At 42.0% G+C, this 19,876-nt stretch overlaps 1 protein-coding gene across 6 annotated transcripts in view; it reads right to left on the bottom strand.

Moving 5' to 3' along the window:
* The window catches only part of CSNK1G1 (casein kinase 1 gamma 1), a 251,138-nt gene that overhangs the window by 177,917 nt on the left and 53,345 nt on the right, over positions 1 to 19,876 (bottom strand). For 2 of the 6 annotated variants that reach the window (XM_029574619.1, XM_029574618.1), the window contains one exon: positions 5,596 to 5,727. The exons of the other annotated variants lie outside the window; for them this stretch is intronic. The gene's annotated coding sequence lies outside the window, so the exon portion shown is untranslated. The remainder of the gene's footprint in view (positions 1 to 5,595; positions 5,728 to 19,876) is intronic. 6 annotated transcript variants of the gene reach the window in all.

Genomic DNA, 19,876 nt, shown 5'->3' on the forward strand with positions numbered 1-19,876 from the left:
CGCATATAATAGGCCTGAGTTCCAAGGGCGAGCAAAGGCGTCCTTGGATGGCCTGTTGTTCAGGTTGTATAGGCAACAGTAGTTGTCCACTTTGTGATTCAGATGTATTGCAAAGAGGTCTACTGTTGGTTGTCCCCAACGATGAAATATCTTGGTCACTACTATGGGATCTAGTGACCATTCGTGCGGTTTGAATTGACGACTGAGTCTGTCCGCTACTACATTGTGAATGCCTGCTAGGTAAGTGGCTTTGAGAATTATGGAGTTGTTCAAGGCCCAACCCCATATCTGAGCTGCCTCTTGACAGAGGAGGTACGAGCCTGTCCCTCCCTGTTTGTTGATGTACCACATGGCTACTGTGTTGTCTGTTTGGATCAGCACAGTCTTGTTTGTAAGGCAGTCCTTGAAGGCATGAAGAGCATAACGTATAGCTCGAAGTTCCAGGAAATTGATTTGAAATGTTGCTTCGAGCTTTGTCCATGTTCCTTGTGTTTGGAGAGTCCCTATGTGAGCTCCCCAACCCAAGGTGGATGCATCTGTAGTCAGAGTTACCTGTGGGACTGGTTGTTGAAAAGGTAGGCCTTTGCATAAATTGTCCTTGTTCACCCACCATAGAAGAGAAGAGCGTAGTTGGTGGGTTACTTGAATTGGAGAATAAAGTGGTTGAATGGCTTGGATCCATTGTGATCTTAGAGTCCATTGAGTTACCCTCATGGCTAGTCTTGCCATAGGAGTGACATGAACTGTGGAGGCCATGTGGCCTAGTAGTGTGAGAAACTGATGTGCTGTTGCTTGTTTCTTGGAGTGAATCGAGCTTGCTAGTAGAGACAGTGTGTTTGCTCGATCCTCTGGTAGAAATGCCTTTGAGAGGTTTGTGTTTAATTCCGCACCTATGAATTGAAGCAGGTGAGACGGAGTAAGATGGGACTTTGGATAATTGATGAGAAATCCCATGGAGTGCAGCAGAGCAATAGTTTTGTTGAGAGACTGTACTGCTCCTTGTTGAGATTGGCTTCTGATGAGCCAATCGTCTAGATATGGGAAAACATGTACACTTTGCTTGTGTAGGTGTGCTGTTATTACTGCCAGACATTTTGTGAACACTCTGGGAGCAGAAGCTAGTCCGAATGGCAGTACTTTGTATTGGTAATGATGAATGCCCACCTTGAAGCGTAGGTATTTTCGATGAGGAGGGTATATTGGTATATGGGCATAAGCATCTTGAAGATCCAGAGAACAGAGCCAATCCCCTGCTTGAAGAAGTGGGAGCATTGTGCCTAGGGAAACCATCCTGAACTTTTCTTTTTGTAGAAATTTGTTGAGATTTCTGAGGTCTAGGATGGGTCTTAGGCCTCCAGTTTTCTTTGGAATGAGGAAATATCTGGAGTAGAATCCTCTGCCCTGCTGAGACCTGGACACTGGTTGTATGGCCCTGGCTGTCAGAAGGGTGGATAATTCTATTTGTAGCTGAATTATTTGGGAATTTTGATGTGGGTAGGAAGTTGGTGGAAATTCTGGAGGAATTGAGAGAAAATTTAGTTTGTAGCCGTGAGCTACAATGGATAGTACCCATTGGTCTGTTATCCTTTCCCAGTTGTTGTGGAAAAGGGAAATTCTTCCTCCCACTGGAATGTTTTGATTTGGGTTTTGGAGGTTGGGTCTGATCCCTGGATCTGTGTTCAAAAACCCGTAGCTGGACCCGTCTGTGGAGGAGGCTGGGTACGGGCTGGTCTTGGTTGCCTGGCCTGAGAGCGCTGGGTAGGTCTAGAAGGCCTAGTTCTCGTAGGTTGATTGTAGTACCTCCTTGGCCTGTAGTATGGACGTCTAGGTTCCCTACGTGGGAAACGTCTAGGGGCCTGAGTGGTTGGTTCTTGAGGTAATTGTGACAATTGGCTTAAGGTCTCTGTGTGATCCTTAAGTTGCTGGACGGCATCTTGCACTTTTTCCCCAAATAAATTATCTCCACGGCATGGCAGATCTACCAGTTTGTCCTGTACTTCAGGCCTGAGATCTGACGCTTTTAACCAGGCCCATCTTCGAGCAGTGATGCCTGCTGCTGCTGTTCTTGAGGCTGTGTCAAAGTTGTCATAAGCAGCCCTAACCTCGTGTTTCCCAGCTTCTAGGCCCTTGGCAATGATTGATTGTGCAGACTCTTGAAACTGTTCTGGAAGAGAATTCGTGAAATGCTCCATCTGCTTCCAGAGATCCCTTTGGTACTGTGTCATGTACAGTTGGTAAGCAGAGATTCTGGAAGATAAAAGTGCGCTTTGGTACACTTTTTTGCCCAAAGAGTCCAGAAAGCGATGATCCTTTCCTGGGGGAGCTGATGAATGTGGACATACCCTTTTAGATTTTTTCTGGGCAGATTCCACTACCACAGATTGATGTGGTAACTGTGTTTTTTGAAAACCTGGTGCCTGCTGCACTAGGTAAGTGGTATCTACCCTTTTATTAACTGCTGGGACTGTACATGGGTGTTCCCACACTCGTTGTAGTAGGTCCAACAGAACTTCGTGGATGGGAATAGCCAAAACTTGTTTTGGTGGGTCCACAAATTGTAATACCTCTAAGGTATGCTGTCTTGAGTCATCTTCAGTGGAAAGTTTGAATGGAATGGTATCCGCCATCTCTTGGACAAAACTTGAAAAGGATAAGTCCTCAGGTGGGGATCTTTTCCTTACTTCAGGTGGTGAAGGTTCTGACATGAACTCTTCTGAAGATGTCTCAGATTGTTGCTCATCCCAAGAGTCATCTTCACCTGGATGTGGATATGGAGTTCTTGGGATTGTTTTAGGAGGAATACCTGATGGTCCAGGTAATGGGTCCTCGATGGAGATCATTGGAGGATTTATGTCCATCCGTTTGAGGAGTTTTGTCGACAACTTTTTGATATTTTTGTGAAAGTCGTCGAAAAAGTGCTAATTCCTGGGCCTCAGTATCTTCCTGCTCTGTAACTGTCGAGGGAAGGATGGGTGTCCTCGAAGTAGATGCAGAGTGTAATGCTCTCTGTGTCGATTCCGTCGACGGTGGTAACATTACAGCCGGGATTTGGGCGTATATCGACGTCGATGTAATTATTTTTGGTGTTGACATCGATTGAGCCGGAGCCAAAATTGAACCCGGCATCGGTGTAGTCACCGGCATCGGCAAATTTGCCGGCATCGATGTGGAGAACATCGGCATCGACAATGAAGTCGGTATGGTAAGTTGTTCCTTCAGAGCCTGTGAAATCGCTTGACGGATTAATTCCGACAATTCCGGCCGCACAACCGTTGGGAGCAGAGCGGTTGAGGGCGGTGGCGTAGGCTGAAGCACAATTTCCTGACACGTACCTGGTGGTGGCTCTGGTGTCGATATCGGAGTGGAGGTAGGCAGAGGCATTATTGACTCTGAGGTTTCCTGATTTTTAGGCCGCTTCGCTGTCGAGGGTTCCTGGGAAGCCGAGTCGGACAACGAGGGGCTTCGATGACGGTGTCTATGTTTCGACTTTGATTTTTCTATCGATTTCGTCGACGTCGAGGAAGGGGACGAGTGGTCTCCCGAAGGTCCCGGTTGAGGTTTTTTAGGTATTACCCTCTTAGTCGCTCCAGCCGGAGACGACTTCGACGACTGCGATGTGGAAGGAATGAGCTGCAGGCTGAATAGATGTTCCATCTTTTCAAGCCTGATTTTTCTAGTTTTCGGAGTCATCTCCACACACTGAGGACAGTTATGGACATCATGTTTATCCCCTAAACATACCACACATTCAGTGTGTGGGTCTGTAAGAGACATTTTTCTCATGCACACAGGGCATTTTTTAAATCCTGTGGACATTGTGAAATCGACGGCCGTCGATCCGACTGAGGAGAATTTAAAAATATCTCCGAAATCAAAATTTTTTGACTGGGTTACTTACCAGCCGGCAAGAACAAACCCCGAGAGATTTCTGTGACAGAGAATTTCAAATTTACGACTACTAAGTCTAATAATAGTTGAGGTAAACTCAACGGCTCCGGATCCGCGATGCTAACTGCAGCGCGGAAAAAACGAAGACTGAAGAGAGACACCTGTGGCAGAGAATATCATAGCATGCTGGGCATGCTCAGTGGCCTCACTGGGGCCAGTCAAAAGTTTCTAGAAACTTTGACAGAAAGTTTTCCCGCCTGGGCTCCGTTCAGTGACGTCACCCATATGTGAGGACTAGCATCCTGCTTGTCCTGGGATAACAGCCACAAGTCATTCAGGATAAGCATCTAACTTGGCACAGTGGAATGGTGCAGTTTTTTCTCATTCTTCTTGGTATAACACAGGCTTTTTGAAGTTGGCTATGGACTGTCTGCAAGTCTTGCCTCAGATTTTCTATTGGATTCAGATCTGGGCTTTGACTGGGCCTCTTGCTGAGCCACTCCATTGTTGCTTTCGCTTTGTGCTTAGGATCATTCTCCTGCTGAAAGGTGAATCTTCTCCCCACTCCCAGGTCTATGGGCAGCCTGAAAAAGGTTTCCCTCCAGGATCTGCCAGCATCATCCATAATACAATATAAGCTATAAAATACCTTTTACCTGGCACTAGTATCACAGGATTAGAAAACATTTCTGCCCAGCAAAAGGGAAACCAATAACAGAAAAAACAAACAGTCTCAAAGTTCAATGCAAAAAAAAAAAATAAGTAGGCATCTCAAGTATCTCAAAATAAGAGACAGGGTCCAGAGAGGGGGGAAAAAAAAAGTGAACAAAAAACTCAGCATCAAAGACCAGTGCAGATGGGTCATATATACACAAAATGTTCCTATACAGGAAGGCTTAGAAACAAAGCTTTTGCTAAGAAAGCTTTTAAATATCAAGATGTGAAAACAAAGATGTAGGAGGAAACTCATGGTACTCTAGACAAAAAAAACCAAGAGGAATTCTGTGCAACAAACTAAGAAAATGTTACACAGATTAAAAACTAAGCAAGCCTAAAACATATGTACATATGTAATTACATATATAACCTTAGAACACATACATGTATACATCTATAATGATGGGTGGAAAAATATCAGGGGCCGGGTCGTCCAGATGCAGTGAGGTGTGCGCCCTGGAAAGTTATGGCTTTTGGAGGCAGGTCCTTAAAGGGGAGATCCTGGAAGGAAGGGGAAGAAAAGTGGGGTGGGCAGGAGAATAACTGGGTGGAGGGGGAAAAAAGAACTGTGAGGAAAATGGGATTGAGAGGACAGTCTCTGAAATCAGTGAGGAAGGTTCCCTGGAAGGAGGGAAAATGTCTCCAGGAAAGAATAGGGAAGTTTAAAGAAAAACAACCCACAAATACAAAATTAACCACAACACATACCACATGCCTAAAACGTAGACAAAATACTAAATAAAAAAAAATGTGCCAAATAGCTGTTAAAAAAAAAAAAAAAAAAAAAAAAAAAAACCAACTCTACTTCATATACATTTTTCCTAGTTCCTCAGAATTTTTGGCTGTTTACACTTTCTAATTAATTTTCCACCCATGAACATATAGATATCCACAAAGGGAACATAATGCATTCTGTGGCAACTGAGTAGGAAAACATTTAAATAATGTTTGAAAACACAATACAATTCCCTGACAAGAAATAAAATATACCTTGGAAGCTGGCAGTCACAAAGTAGCAAGGGATCATCTTGGAGGGGACATCCCTAGACTCAGGGCCAGCGAGCGATCTTAATGCTGGCCAAGCATGCCGGGAAGGAGCAGGAGAAGGGAGGAGAGAAGGGGCTGCAAAGACAAGGAACAAAAAAGGATGGCAATAACCAAACACTTTAAAGCATTTTACTATATAAAAATAAGCAGACTTTTAGGAAGACAAACCAGCATTTGAGTCAAGATATAATTTCAGATTAAAACCTTGACTACCTAAAAATATTCAGAAACTATCACCAGCAGCAAAGCTGATAAACCTTCAAAGTTTGGAAGCTAAACAGAGCTGAGAAAGCTGAAAGTTGGTTTAGGGATTTTTTTTTTTAGTATTGAAGCCGCTAGGAGGTCTAATGCAACAAAAGTCTCAACAGTGACTGCTGAGAATAACCTAAAGAAAACAGAGTCGAGGATAAATCCAAGGAAAACTCTAGGTGCCTGCCAGAAGCTGAAGCACTTGAGCACTCACGAATCATTCAAATGAACAATGTATGACTATAAACCATTGCAACAGGAAACTTTGTTTTAGAAAAGACAATAACCAATTTGGATGCATAAAAAAAATAAAAATTTAAAAAACCCCAAAACATCGGTGCCTTTAGAAATGTAAAGACAGCAGGCTCTGCTGCAGTGCAAAGGACCTAAGTTCAATTCCAGACTGTCTGAGTCAGCTGGTGCAGGGGATGCTGTGGAAGAGGAGGAGGGGAATAAGTTAAGAACATAAGAAATTGCCATGCTGGGTCAGACCAAGGGTCCATCAAGCCCAGCATCCTGTTTCCAACAGTGGCCAATCCAGGCCACAAGAACCTGGCAAGTACCCAAACACTAAGAAGATCCCATGCTACTGTTGCAATTAATAGCAGTGGCTATTCCCTAAGTAAACTTGATTAATAGCAGTTAATGGGACTTCTCCAAGAACTAATCCAAACCTTTTTTGAACCCAGCTACACTAACTGCACTAACCACATCCTCTGGCAACAAATTCCAGAGCTTTGTGCGCTGAGTGAAAAAGAATTTTCTCCGATTAGTCTTAAATGTGCTACTTGCTAACTTCATGGAATGCCCCCTAGTCCTATTTGAAAGTGTAAATTACCGATTCACATCTACTCGTTCAAGACCTCTCATGATCTTAAAGACCTCTATCATATCCCCCCCTCAGCCGTCTCTTCTCAAAGCTGAACAGCCCTAACCTCTTCAGCCTTTCCTCATAGGGGAGCTGTTCCATCCCCTTTATCATTTTGGTTGCCCTTCTCTGTACCTTCTCCATCGCAACTATATCTTTTTGAGATGCAGTGACCAGAATTGTACACAGAATTCAAGGTGCGGTCTCACCATGGAGCAATACAGAGGCATGATGACATTTTCTGTCTTATTCATCATTCCCTTCCTAATAATTCCTAACGTTGTTTGCTTTTTTGACTGCTGTAGCACACTAAGCTGACGATTTTAAAGGCAACATCTTGTGACAATGATTGCAAGGTTCTTGAAGGAGCCCTGGTACATGAACCATGGGGAAGAACTGTCACTGAAATAACTAAACTAAGGTGGGAGGTGATATAAACTAGATGAAAAATCCCTGTGTAGATGTGTATGAAGGCTAATGGTGCCAGATTCCAGCCCTGCAGTCAGCTGACCAAGAAGCACGAGGAGGAGGAGGAGGAGGAGGAGGAGGAAAGTGTCCAGCCCCCAAAAAATAAAGCTGAAGGCAGAAAAACTAAGGAATTCCAAAAGAGGTCCCATACCAAAAAGAAACATTGGGACACTTATTACCTATTATGAATAATTTTAAGAATTAGAAAGCCTAGAACTCTGGAACTGAAAATGTCAAGGTTTCTTAGATCAAAGCATGCTTGGACTATGGACACACACTTCATATCCAACACCTGCAACATCGCAAACTTAGTCAACACTGTGATACAACTAAATATCTGCATTCAAGGGGTAAAGAAACAGTGCAGACAGATTGTGCAACACATAAAAGGTGTTGATTAACTGTATCCAAGACGTTAGCATCCTGAAAGCACTGAAGTATTTAAGCTAGCTGAAACACTGCACTCGGGAAGTGCCATGCACTCTCCAGCAGCAAAGGACTGTGCAGGAATACCGTGGCATCCAGATGTATCAAGGTACTGCAGCCAATAAGGAGAGACTTGGAGATACGATATTAAAGTACCACTGAGGTGTTGCTGCACAGATACAATCTTGAAATACAAGTTTATTTTTAATATATTACTAAACACTAGAGGAACAAACAATTGAGGGACTGATGCACATATATTTGAAACTATCAAAGCACTCTCAAGGCTATGAAGTGGCACCTTGGCAAAGTAGTATTTCTGAAGTATGGTGTAACCAATCTTGCACCACAGGAGAACTTATGAGATGCCAAGTAGTCCCAAGGCAATAAACACCAAAAACAGACTCTCTAAGATCCAAGCAGCATCGATGTAAAAATGATCACAGAGGCCCTTCTGAGACAAAATTACTCCCCAGATGCTAAATGACTTCCAGATAGTGAAAACATCTTGAAGGTTCCTGTTCTGAGACTGTCAGAGCTCAAAAGTACTCATGAATGGACTAAGTACAAGAAATACAAACATACCCTAAAACAGAGGAAGGCAAACTCAGGCATGGCAGCCTATGGGGACCAGCACGGTTTGACTTCAGAAGGAAGGTGGCAACAGTAGCAACACCAACAGGGCGCTGTCCGCAGACTCCTTCCACTGGCGGGGGGTGAAGAATTTCCTTACAAACTGGAGTAAATCTCCCTTCTGAAATTCTTTATCAGGCCCAAACTCTTAGCTCCGTATTACAATACTGAATTTGTACAAAAACACTTAACAAGAACCAGAAACAGGTTGCAAACCTACTCCCTCTATTTCTTATCAATTGCATGCACTCTGATAAAACAGGTTATCAAGAACCTGTTCTGAGTAGTGTCACAATTTTGATTCTTATGATGTACAAATCAAGATTAAAAGCAACAAACATCAGCTAGCAATATTTAATACTTATTTTAATATTCATTAAATTCCTGTAATTTACCCTAAACTCCTGTAACTAATACCTATGAATAAGCTTACATGTTGCCAACGTAATCTAACAGTTAACTTTAAGATGTAAACAACTAAGTTTTGCTATATATGGGGATATTTTACCATCTATGGAATATTTATTTATTACACAGACATGCTCCAGCTATAAGTCATCTTTGGTTCACTTGCCTTTAGCAACTTCTCTGCCATTCTGCATGGGCCTAAAATGCAGTCTCAGATCTTATGATGGCTGTTAGCATAATTCAACAAAAGAATTTAAGTTGGAATTCCTGAAACAGATATCCAAGATGGCCGCATGCTAAAGGGAGCCTCTCTGTGGTTCTCCTCTTACTCCTTGAATATTTTGCTTCATACATATTCTTTCCACCTCTTATATGGGTAAGAGGAAGGGCAAAGCAAGAGTATACTCTGAGGCTTCTGAGTCATCTACTCCAACCAGCCCGATGGATAAGCACATCTCCCAGAGCTTGGATCTTCTTTCACCCTCTGTTGAGGCATCACTGGACCACTTGCCGAGTTGTGGTCTGCCAGCAGCCATCCCAGACTTGGAATCATCTCTAACCCCAGAGATGCGCCGTATTCCTCCATAACCCGGGCCACCCACTGCCGCTGACGACAGTAACTGTTCTCTCCCATTGTACTCAGATGACAGAGCGACTATTTTTGCGGTGGAGGTGCCTGAACAGCAGAGCTGAGCCATATTTCCCTTGACTGGTGTGCACAAGGAGCTGAATCCTTACCTGCTTCATTTTCTTTGGAAGGGATCGCTTCTAAAGAGGTACTGTTTGCTCCTTTTACTAACCTATGAATATCACATTGTATATTTGGGAAGCTATTGCAAATCTCTTTACCCAGATTGCACAGTTTCACAGCAACAAGACCTTTCTAATTCGGTTCAAGTTTCACATTCTCAATTACTTGACATTTCATCAAGAGTGAATTCTTGGGAAACCAAGAAGACAGTTTTGTAGAAACCATAGATGTGATTTCTTCTGGTCATCTACATTTGCAAACAAGATCAAAAATCTTCAGAATGAGGTTCATCATAGGAATTAGGATTATTAATTTTCCTAAGAAAAAGATATCTTCTCCTGTGGAGCTGTTAAGTTTTCCATAAAATATTTATGTATCACGGAAAGCTTGCTTCCTCCCATATTGAAAGCCTATTATGCTCCAGTGAGTCAGAAAGGTATTCAAGTGAGTGAAGATCCCACTGCTGATTTACTAGAATCTTCAAACCTTTCTTCTTTTCTTGAAAAATCAGAATATGAAGATATTCAACACTCAATCTTGCTTGTCACTTTTGTATTAGACGCTGTTCATGACTATTTTGAAGAGAGATATTCCCTTTTTAGGGCTTAAAATTCTTATGTTCCCAGATGTAGCTAAAGTCATTCAATCCAAAAAAACATTTCTTATTGATGCACCCTGCTGTTTGGAGGCTTTGTTTGGATTGTTTTTTCCTTGTGTGTTAAATATCAAGGAATTAAATGTCTTCATTGATCCCTCCCAATTGAATGTTTTCCTCAGTGACAGACAGGCAGGATACTGCTCCCCTAGCAATTAGTCAATGATTATCATGGCTTAGGGTGCTGAAAATTTGAAGATCCTCCCTTAGCATTTGTCTGATTTCTTAGCATTTTAATTCTTCTCCATTTTATATTGGGTTCCCCAACTTTGTGGTCTGATAAAGTACGTGAAATCTATTATTTCTTCTAGTATTGTTTTCTTACTGTACTGTTTGATCTATATGTACCATTTCCAATCAAGTTTGACTTGTTATATTTGAAAATATATAAAGAGTTAAAAAAAAAAAAGTTAATATCATCCAGACAAATGTTTCTTGGGCACCAAGAGACATGTTCAGGGTTACGCCCATAGAGACTTGGAGGGTCCTGCCAAGCACTGCTCAGGCCCCACTTGCATGTACCTCTACACTGGCAGTATTCTGCCTGCCAATTGCATTCCCACTTGCCTCTGGGCAAATACTTTGCCCCACAAACTACCCTGTAGTGGTTTATAGGGACATTATGATCCCACAAACTTAGGGGTTTCATAGTTTCCAGAAATGACACCCATATAACCAAACAAAAATACTGGGATCAGCCAGCAACACATTTCTTTGGGATACTAATCAGTTCAGATACAGGGCTAATAAAATAAGAAATTTATTAAGAAAAAGAAGAAAGTGAACATGAAAAGCAAGTTATGGATGACAAAAAGGGAAAAGGGATTAAATGTTTGTTTACTGGAAATTAATAGTCAATATCGAATCCATAAGCATCATCAATAAACATTCATAAAATATCCACATTAATCAGAACAAAATACAGAATTAAAAAATTAAGATAAAGTAAATCTTAATTAACTAGCCAGTGCTCAGTGAAGATCCAATATGAGGATTCTAACAGGTCTAGTCATCAGTCCTTCTCAGTCAAGATCATGATTTCTGACAAATTCTGGGCTAGCTCTTTGGAGAGTGTAGTGTAGAACCAAATTACAACCCAGGACACTGGCTTCCTGATAAAGTCACTGCATAACCTTAAAAGCACTTAAAAAAAAATAAAATTGTAATTACAACTTATTGGGGAAAGACTGAATGTGTCTCCATTTTGAGTCAAAGAGGTAAGTTTAACCCTTTCAGTCCAGAACAAAAACCTCCCAGCTATCAGGTGGATTGAGATTTTGTAGTTATTTTGGGAATTTGTTCATTTTGATGTTTATACTATATTATTGTTCTGATATGTTTTGCATTATATTTTATGTTATTCAACTCTGCTCTAACCCTAGTAAGTGGGTGTTAGGGTGGGGGATTTTTGCATTTTAAGAAAACATGAGTTAGTCAAAACACACTTAATATTTTTAATGTGTTTCAAATTAAACTATTATGCATCACAGAATAGCAAAATCAAACTATAGCAACAAGGGAAATAACCTGGTCCTGTTCAAATGTTTGCATACCCTTAGTTCTCAATATCATGTATTGTCCCCTTTTGCAGCAATGACAGCTTGCAATCTTTTGTGATAGTTGTGAACAAGGCCCTTTATTTTCTCACGTGGTAAAGCTGTCCATTCCTCTTGGCAAAAAGCCTCCAGATGCTGTAAATTCTTTGTCTAGCATAAATTGCATATTTGAGTTCTCCCTAAAGTGGTTCAATGATGTTGAGGACAGGAGCCTGTGATGGTCACTGCAGAACCTTCACTTTCTTCTGCTGCAGCCTCTGAAGCGTTGACTTGCCTTTATGTTTCAGATCATTGTCATGTTGGAAAGTCCAAGTGCACCCCATGCACAGAATCCTAACTGATGAATGCAAGTTTTCCTCCAATACTTTCTGAAAAGATGCTGCATTCATCCTGCATTAATTTTGACTAAATTCCCTGTTCTGCTGTACCTCACACACTCCAAAACAGCAGAGATCCACCCATATGCTTCACGGTTGGGATGGTGTGCTTCTCTTCATAGGGTTTATGGTTATGACCATAAAGTTCAATTTTGGTCTCATCGCTCCAAATTATTTTGTTTCAGAAGTTGAGGCTTCTGTAGGTGCTACTTGGCGTATTATAAGCAGGCTGTTTTGGAGCGTTGGTGCAGCAATGGCTTTTTTCTGGCAGCTCTACCATACAGCCCATTTGTGTTCAAGTATCTTCTTATTGTGCATGTTGAAACACCCACACCACTGTATTGCTGACAAGCATATATTCAGTAGAAGTTGCTTATGGGTTTTTCTTTGCATCCAGACAAATTTTTCTGGCAGCTGTGTCTGAAATCTTTCTTGGTCTACCTCGATATTAACAGAACTCGTAATTTTCCACTTCTTGATCAGAGTTTGAACAGTACTAATCATTTTCAAATCTTTGGATATCTTTTTATATCCTTTTCCGGATGTATAAAATTGAACTACTTTTGCTCGCAGATTCTTTGATAGTTCTTTTGCTTTCCCCATGCTTCAGTAACCAAAAGTGCATCCCTGGATGAAATGCACAAGGGTTTCTCAAGACCTAAGAAACTATTTATACCAAACTAATTACAAAGCACAGGTGTGGATACCTACCCTTCAATGTCATCTCAACATGTGTGTGTCAACGAATATATGTGCTGCTAATATACACTCAACGGTATGTAAACTTTTGAACAGGACCATTTTATTGCTATGGTTTGTTTAATGATTAAAACTATTATGCATTACAGAATAGCACAATTTGAAACATTAAAAATAACAGACGTGATTTGTCTGATCGCTCATGTTTTCTTAAAATGCTACACATCTTACAAAATCTGCCTGGGGTATGTAAACTTATGAGCACAACTGTATATATTATATTTTGTTTATTCTGTTACAAATTGTATTTATTATGCCATTATGTTGCACTTTTATTAACTTGCTGTTAAATCAGAGTCACTTTTTTTTGTCAATAAGATGGTCTATAAATGTAAATGAAAGGTAACTTAAGTCATCAAGGGAAAGGCACTCTCACTGAGGAAGACACTGTTCTCAGGGCAAAACAGGGAATCACAACAGAACACAGAATCCCTCCTTACTACAGTGGGAAAAGCTCACGCACCTTGATTTGTAAGAGAAAGGGGAGCTCCATATTAACAGTTCATGGGAAGAAGTGAGATTTAAAAAAAAAAAAAAAAAGCCCTGGGAAGGCAATTTGGTATGATTTTCAATAACTTCAGTCTGTAATCCTCCTTTAATAATCTGGGGGACCCTAAGAAGATGCTAAGCTACTTCATAAAAGCTTGAAAAAAAGATAACGTTTCAGCTTGGAAAAAATGAATAGCCTATGTTTCGTTAGGATGCTTATGCATTTTAGCTCTATTTAGTTATTCTGCCTGAGGAATGAATGACATGTGAAAGGTTGTCTTGTCTTGTGTTCATGTTGCTGCTAGTTGCATTATTGTAGATTCTCAGAAAACAAGGAATTGAAGATTATTACTATGTACAGTCTGCATCATTCCAATAAAGATATGTTTAAGAAGAATAGTACTGGGGCGGATCCAAGATGGCCGACCTGTAGCAAAGCACTGCGTTTGAGCTCCCTGGGAGAGAGTTTTAAAAGTTTTTCCTGCAGTTATTTCTTCGATTATGGGACGAAAGTGTAAACCGAGAGGTGAGCCCTATCCTGCAGCCCCCCCAAACGCCTCTGTTTCCGGTCCCGTGGACGCACACGTGGTGCGGAAAGATCCGAATGCAGGAGCTCAGCCACTGGAGAGAGGGGGAGGGGAAGTAGAGCTACCCTCACTTCTTGGCTCAATATCACCTTTGAGCCCTGCTCAAGGAACTCCACCCGGGAATCCGGCCGCAATTTGGAGTTCTCCGGAGTCGGGAGAACGTTCACTAGACCGAGGTGTCTACTGACGAGGCGCAGCAGGACACGACAAAGGAGAAACCGTGACCCTGAGCCCAGAAATGACATTGGGGCAGACCGGGGAAGAAAAGGTGTATTTCTGGGGGAAACTGCAGGAGCCAAAGGCGGTATTATCCCTACGAGAGCTACACCTGCTGCGGTAAGACCGGCTGTATTTACATTGGAAACTATCTGGGAGACACTGGTGGATTTAAAAGTCTCCATTATGTCACAAAAAATCCTTAAGTGACACAGAAAAAGAACTAGAGGATAAAGTTAGTGTGGTTAATCCACATACGGATATGGAGCAGCAGATTATGACTAACAGGGATCAAATTAAGAATATCAAACTAACTCAAACTGTGATTATAAAAGAAAAGAAGAATATCTCAATGAAATTGGAGCAGATGGAAAATACAATTAGAAGTAAAAATTTAAGATTTATAAATTTTCCACAGATTTCATTAATTCCCCCGAGAGATATCTTTTAAAGATATCTGCAGGAAGTATTACATATTGGGGATAATGAAATGCCACCCATTTCGAAGATTTTTTACCTTCCAAATTTAAAGAGATCAACGGAACAGAATGGAGGTTTAACATCTTTGGTGCCCGCTGCTGAGCAGCCTATGAATATTTCTACATTTCTAGAGACTTCTGACACGGAGCTTGCGACACCAGCTACTTTAATTGTGAACTTACGTTGGAACCAGATAGGGATTGGTTATTGAAATGTTGTCAGACATCGGAATGATCAGTTTCTAGGTTGCAATGTAAGGGCTTTTCCGGACGTAGCACAGGAAACTCAAAAGAGAAAGGCTTTTCTCCTGAGACCACAGGTGATTCAGCTTGGGGGAGTTTTTTTTCTTAAAATTCCCTTGTAAATGCTTGGTCAAAAATGGTAATTCTTATGTATTTTATGACCCCCCACAGCTGTCCCAGTTCCTGGCAGGGAAAACCCCTATAGGCCCTACAGAACCCAGAGATAATACACCTAGTTCCTCTTAAAATGATATGGGTCTTGAAATGCTACAGTGAATGTCTTGTTTCTTTTGATGTATTATATATTATATTTCCTTAGGTTGTGTATATTCCGCCCCTTACATTGAGGACTTCAATTCAAAGAAATAATGTAACTATTGCTAGGAAATTTTCCTGTAAACATTGTTTTCTTTCTTTTTCTTTGTATTTTCTGTCAAGAATGTATTCTTGTTTAAATTTGTAAAATTGCATAAAGATAAAATAAAAAAAAAAAAATAGATGTGTTTAAGAAAAAGTAATCTGGGGAGGACCCAACTGTTAAAAATTACTTGGGGCAAATGGTTTGCAAAAAAAAACAAAAAACAAAAACACACACAGCCTTCCTCTTTCCAGCAGGTAGGTCATTTAAACAGAAACTAGTACATCGATTATACTCTCTGAAACCAGTCAAAAACTTGCCCCAGTCTCAGAGTGGATTGCTGTGCAAGGCTTAGACCTTCTGAAATCCTGTGATTGAAGTTTTGAACTATTACTGATGAGGGCAAGCAGATAACAAAAAGTTTCCTTTTTTTTTTTTTTTTTTTTAATAAAGTATTTCTGGTACTTCATTAAGATGGAGGGTGAATCGGAGGTGGCAACAGAAAGCATCCTAAGCACGGAATGGTGGTCTTATCCGATCCACTGCTTTGACTTAATCCCTGAAAAGGTTCTCTCTTCTTGCCATGCATCACTGGCTGCCAGTTCGCTTCAGAATCCAATACTAAGTCATAAAATTATTCCAAACAAGGATAGACTATGGCTGGGTGACGCAGTCTGCTACATTCCGCAAAGTACACCGAGATCAGCCAACAAGGCCCTTTTGTTTATTCCCACAATATACCTAGCACATTAGGGTGAAGAGCAAGCATGTGCAATATCCATAGCTGGTCCCACTTCATAGAACTCCACCCGGAACAACTCCGCCTGACACCAAGGAACTTAAAAAAAAAAGTTTAAAAACATGGCTATTTAAAGTAGCACTCTCGAGTTGATATTTAAATATTTTTTCTTTTATAAAACTGGGTTTACTGAAAAACGTAAGACTAAAATGTCTTGGGCTGTGTAATTTAAACACATTTCATGTTGGTATGTTATAATCTGTCTTATTGCTGTGTGTTTTTCTTTTATTATGAGTGTTCCTCTTCTATAAGTCGCCACAATCTTTGAAGTGGCGGGTGATAAATGGTTTCTAAACAAATATCTTCCCTTAGACTTCAGACCCACAACCATAAGAGCCAGTACATGCCACTAATGAAGGTAGTCTAAAAAAAACATTGGGCCGGATTTTAAAAGGGTTTCGCGCATAATGTACGCGCGTAACCCGCTTAAAACGCCCCTGCGCGTGCCGAGCCTATTTTGCATAGGCTTCCGGCTTGTGTAAGTCCTGGGGCTTTCCTGGGGGAGGTGTGTCGTGGGTTTGTCGCGATCCGCGCGGCACCGGGGGGCGTGAAGCAGCCACAGTGGGCGTGGTTTCGGCCCGGGAGCGTTCCGGGGCATGGCCGCGGCCTCCGGACCGGAACATGGCGCGCGGCAGCCGGCCCGCGTAAAGTTACACCTGCCTCGAGCAGGCATAACTGTCGCGACAGAGGTTGGGGGGGGGGGGGGGGTGGAAGGAAAGTTCCCTCCGAGGCCGCTCCGATTTCAAAGCGGCCTCGGAAGGAACGGAGGCAGGCTGCCGATTTTGGGCAGCCTTGCGCGTGCCGACCCTGGATTTTAATGGCTACGCGCGTATCTATTGAAATCCTGCATACTCTTGTTTGCGCCTGGTGTGCGAAGAAAAGTGCGCGTTTGCGCAAGTTTATGAAATCTACTCCATTGAAATCTACCCCATTGTATTTCAAATGGTTAGGGTGCTTCCCACAAGACTCAAAAATGTATTCAAGAGATGGGTAAAATCCTCGTTTCGCTGAAAGGAGAAACTTGGAAAATGTATATGCCTCTTCCAGCATAGAATACAAGTATTTGGCTGGGAAATTAATGGGACAATATTAAGGAACTAAGCACAGTGTTCTAAAAGAATTTCCTCTGGTAAAAGGTCCAAGGTCTGTGACTCACACTTAGAGGCTATCAAGAAGTGACTTTTGGACTTCTTGGCAGTTTTCAGGGCAAGTTCAACAGCCACATATTGCTGGAGCAACTGAATCTTTTAGAGTCACGGAGCTACCTAGAAAGAAGGAAGTCCTGAGTATAGAGTCTTCCACATTCTTTTACATCCTGGTGGATGGGTACTGCCATTAATTCCTTGGGGACATCAAAGTACTTGAGAAAGCAGCCTAGTAATGGTGCCCTGGGCTTATCCTTTACATATGATTGAATGGAATAGTCTCAGTTATTCTCTGTAAAAATGATAAAAGACGGGTTATTTACTCTTTCAGATAATACATGGACTATGAGGCACTCCATGGAGTTAGAAAGTAACACATTTAAAACAAATTAGAGAAACATTTTTTTAAACTCCATGCACAATTAATCACATCCTCTGGCAACAAATTCCAGAGGTTAAGACAGTTAGTGTATCTAGGTTTAAAAAAAGGTTTGGATAAGTTCCTGGAGAAGAAATCTATAAACTGCTATCAAAAGGGAATAGCCACTGCTTGTTGCTGGCATTAGTAGCATCGAATCTATTTAATGTTTGGGTACTTGTGACTTGGACTGTCTGCTGCTAAAGACAGGATATTGGGCTTGATGGACTCTTGATCTTACCCAGTATGGCATATCTTAATGTTCTTATGACATTTCTTGCCTGAGAAGGGAAGAAATCCAAGGAGATATGAAGAAAAAAATATTCTACCTCAGACCAAGATTCTCTATATTCATGAGGAGAATTCCAGGACTGTTGCAGAGGCTCAATATCAAGATACTGATGTCCATGCCAACCTGCTTGGTAGGGATGTGAATCGTTTTTTGACGATTTAAAACAATCGTCAGATATATTTTAAATCGTCAAAAATCGTTAGAGCCGCGATACAATAACAATTCCCCCGATTTATCGTCAAAAATCGTAAATCGGGGGAGGGGGGAGGGCGGGAAAACCGGCACACCAAAACAACCCTAAAACCCACCCCGACCCTTTAAAAGAAATCCCCCACCCTCCCAAACCCCCCCAAAATGTTTTAAATTACCTGGGGTCCAGTGGGGGGGGGGGGGGGTCCCGGCGCGATCTCCCGCTCTCAGGCCACGGCTGCGTTAAGAGAAATGGCGCCGGTGGCCCTTTGCCCTTACCATATGACAGGGCAAAGGTAGCGCCGGTGCCATTTTGGTTCCTGTGACCTGACGTCACGAGTGCAGGAGATTGCTCCCGGACCCCCGCTGAACCCCCAGGGACTTTTGGCCAGCTTGGGGGGGCCTCCTGACCCCCACAAGACTTGCCAAAAGTCCAGCGGGGATCCGGGAGCGACCTTCTGCCCTCGGGCCGATTTGCCAATATTCAAAATGGCGCCGGCGCTACCTTTGCCCTGTCATATGATAAGGGCAAAGGGCCACCGGCGCCATTTCTCTTAACGCAGCCGTGGCCAGAGAGCAGAAGATCGTGCCGGGACACCCCCCCCCCCACTGGACCCCAGGTAATTTAAAACATTTTGGGGGGGTTCGGGAGGGTGGAGAATTTATTTTAAAGGGTCGGGGTGGGTTTTAGGGTTGTTTTGGTGTGCCGGTTTTCCGCCCTCCCCCCCTCCCCCGATAAAACGATTTTTTATAACCTAAAAAACTAAGACGATCAGATTTCCCCCCCCCCCACCTCAGCCAAAATCGATGACGATCGATCTCACGATTCACATCCCTACTGCTTGGTACCACAATACAGATATACAAGACTGGTTTAGTCAGCACCACAGACTATGCCAAAAGCTCTCAGTGCCAACACTCGGAATTGGAACTGACTGAAGCCAAAACAGAGTGGCATCAGCAGGAGAGAGTAACCAGAGAAGAGAAGTACAGATGGAAATCATTTTCATCTGCAGTCTGGTGCAGCAGGACCTCAGTTGGGGAGACTGCATTCATCTCCTGTCTGTAAGATTGCTGTTATTTAATTTATTGTTTTATAATGTTATTTATTTCAATTTTCTCCAAGTTCATTTTCCTGTTCTATGTAAGACACACATGTTAAGTCATTCCAATGTTATATGTAAACCGAAGTGATTAGTAACATTGTTACTAGAACCTTGGTATATAAAAAATGTTAAATAAATAAATAAATAAATCTCCTGACACAGCGACTAGAGAGTGGACAACAGCAGCTGTTAACTCCCTGTTCTTGTATTTTTGCACTAAAAGGAGACTGACATCCATGCTTCACACCTTTGTTGATGCTAAATCTTCTGGGATCAGAGCTTGAGCTGGAAAAACCTCTTTCTGGTGCCAAATGATAGGAAAGTGAAAGCTCTTTGTTCCTGGACATGCATGTCAATTTCAGTGCTGAGAGAGTTTTGGTTTAACGTGAAGATGTCTAAGTCTCAATCTTCAGTCTGATAGCCATGGGTGGCATCTTTGAGCAGATGTCATAACCAGGGACAATATACTCTAGACCCTGGTAGGAAATGCAGACTTAAAATCGGTGGTGCTTGAAATACTGGTCTACCCAAAACCAAAGGCTGAAATTCTTTTAGTTGAAAAGGAACAGTCAAGGCTGCTGAATGAAGGTCACACAGAGGAGGGAAAAAAAAACAAACAAAACTTAGCATTCTTAGTCATTTGAATGTGATCGGGTGTCAAAGGAGGAAGAAAAGTCAACTCAGGTGGCCAAAACCGCAAAAAGCTCTCAAATGGAAAATATATCCAACTGCTGCCACTAACAAAAAGTGGAC

The sequence above is a fragment of the Rhinatrema bivittatum genome, chromosome 13 (assembly GCF_901001135.1).
Source record: "Rhinatrema bivittatum chromosome 13, aRhiBiv1.1, whole genome shotgun sequence".
Classification (NCBI taxonomy): domain Eukaryota; kingdom Metazoa; phylum Chordata; class Amphibia; order Gymnophiona; family Rhinatrematidae; genus Rhinatrema; species Rhinatrema bivittatum.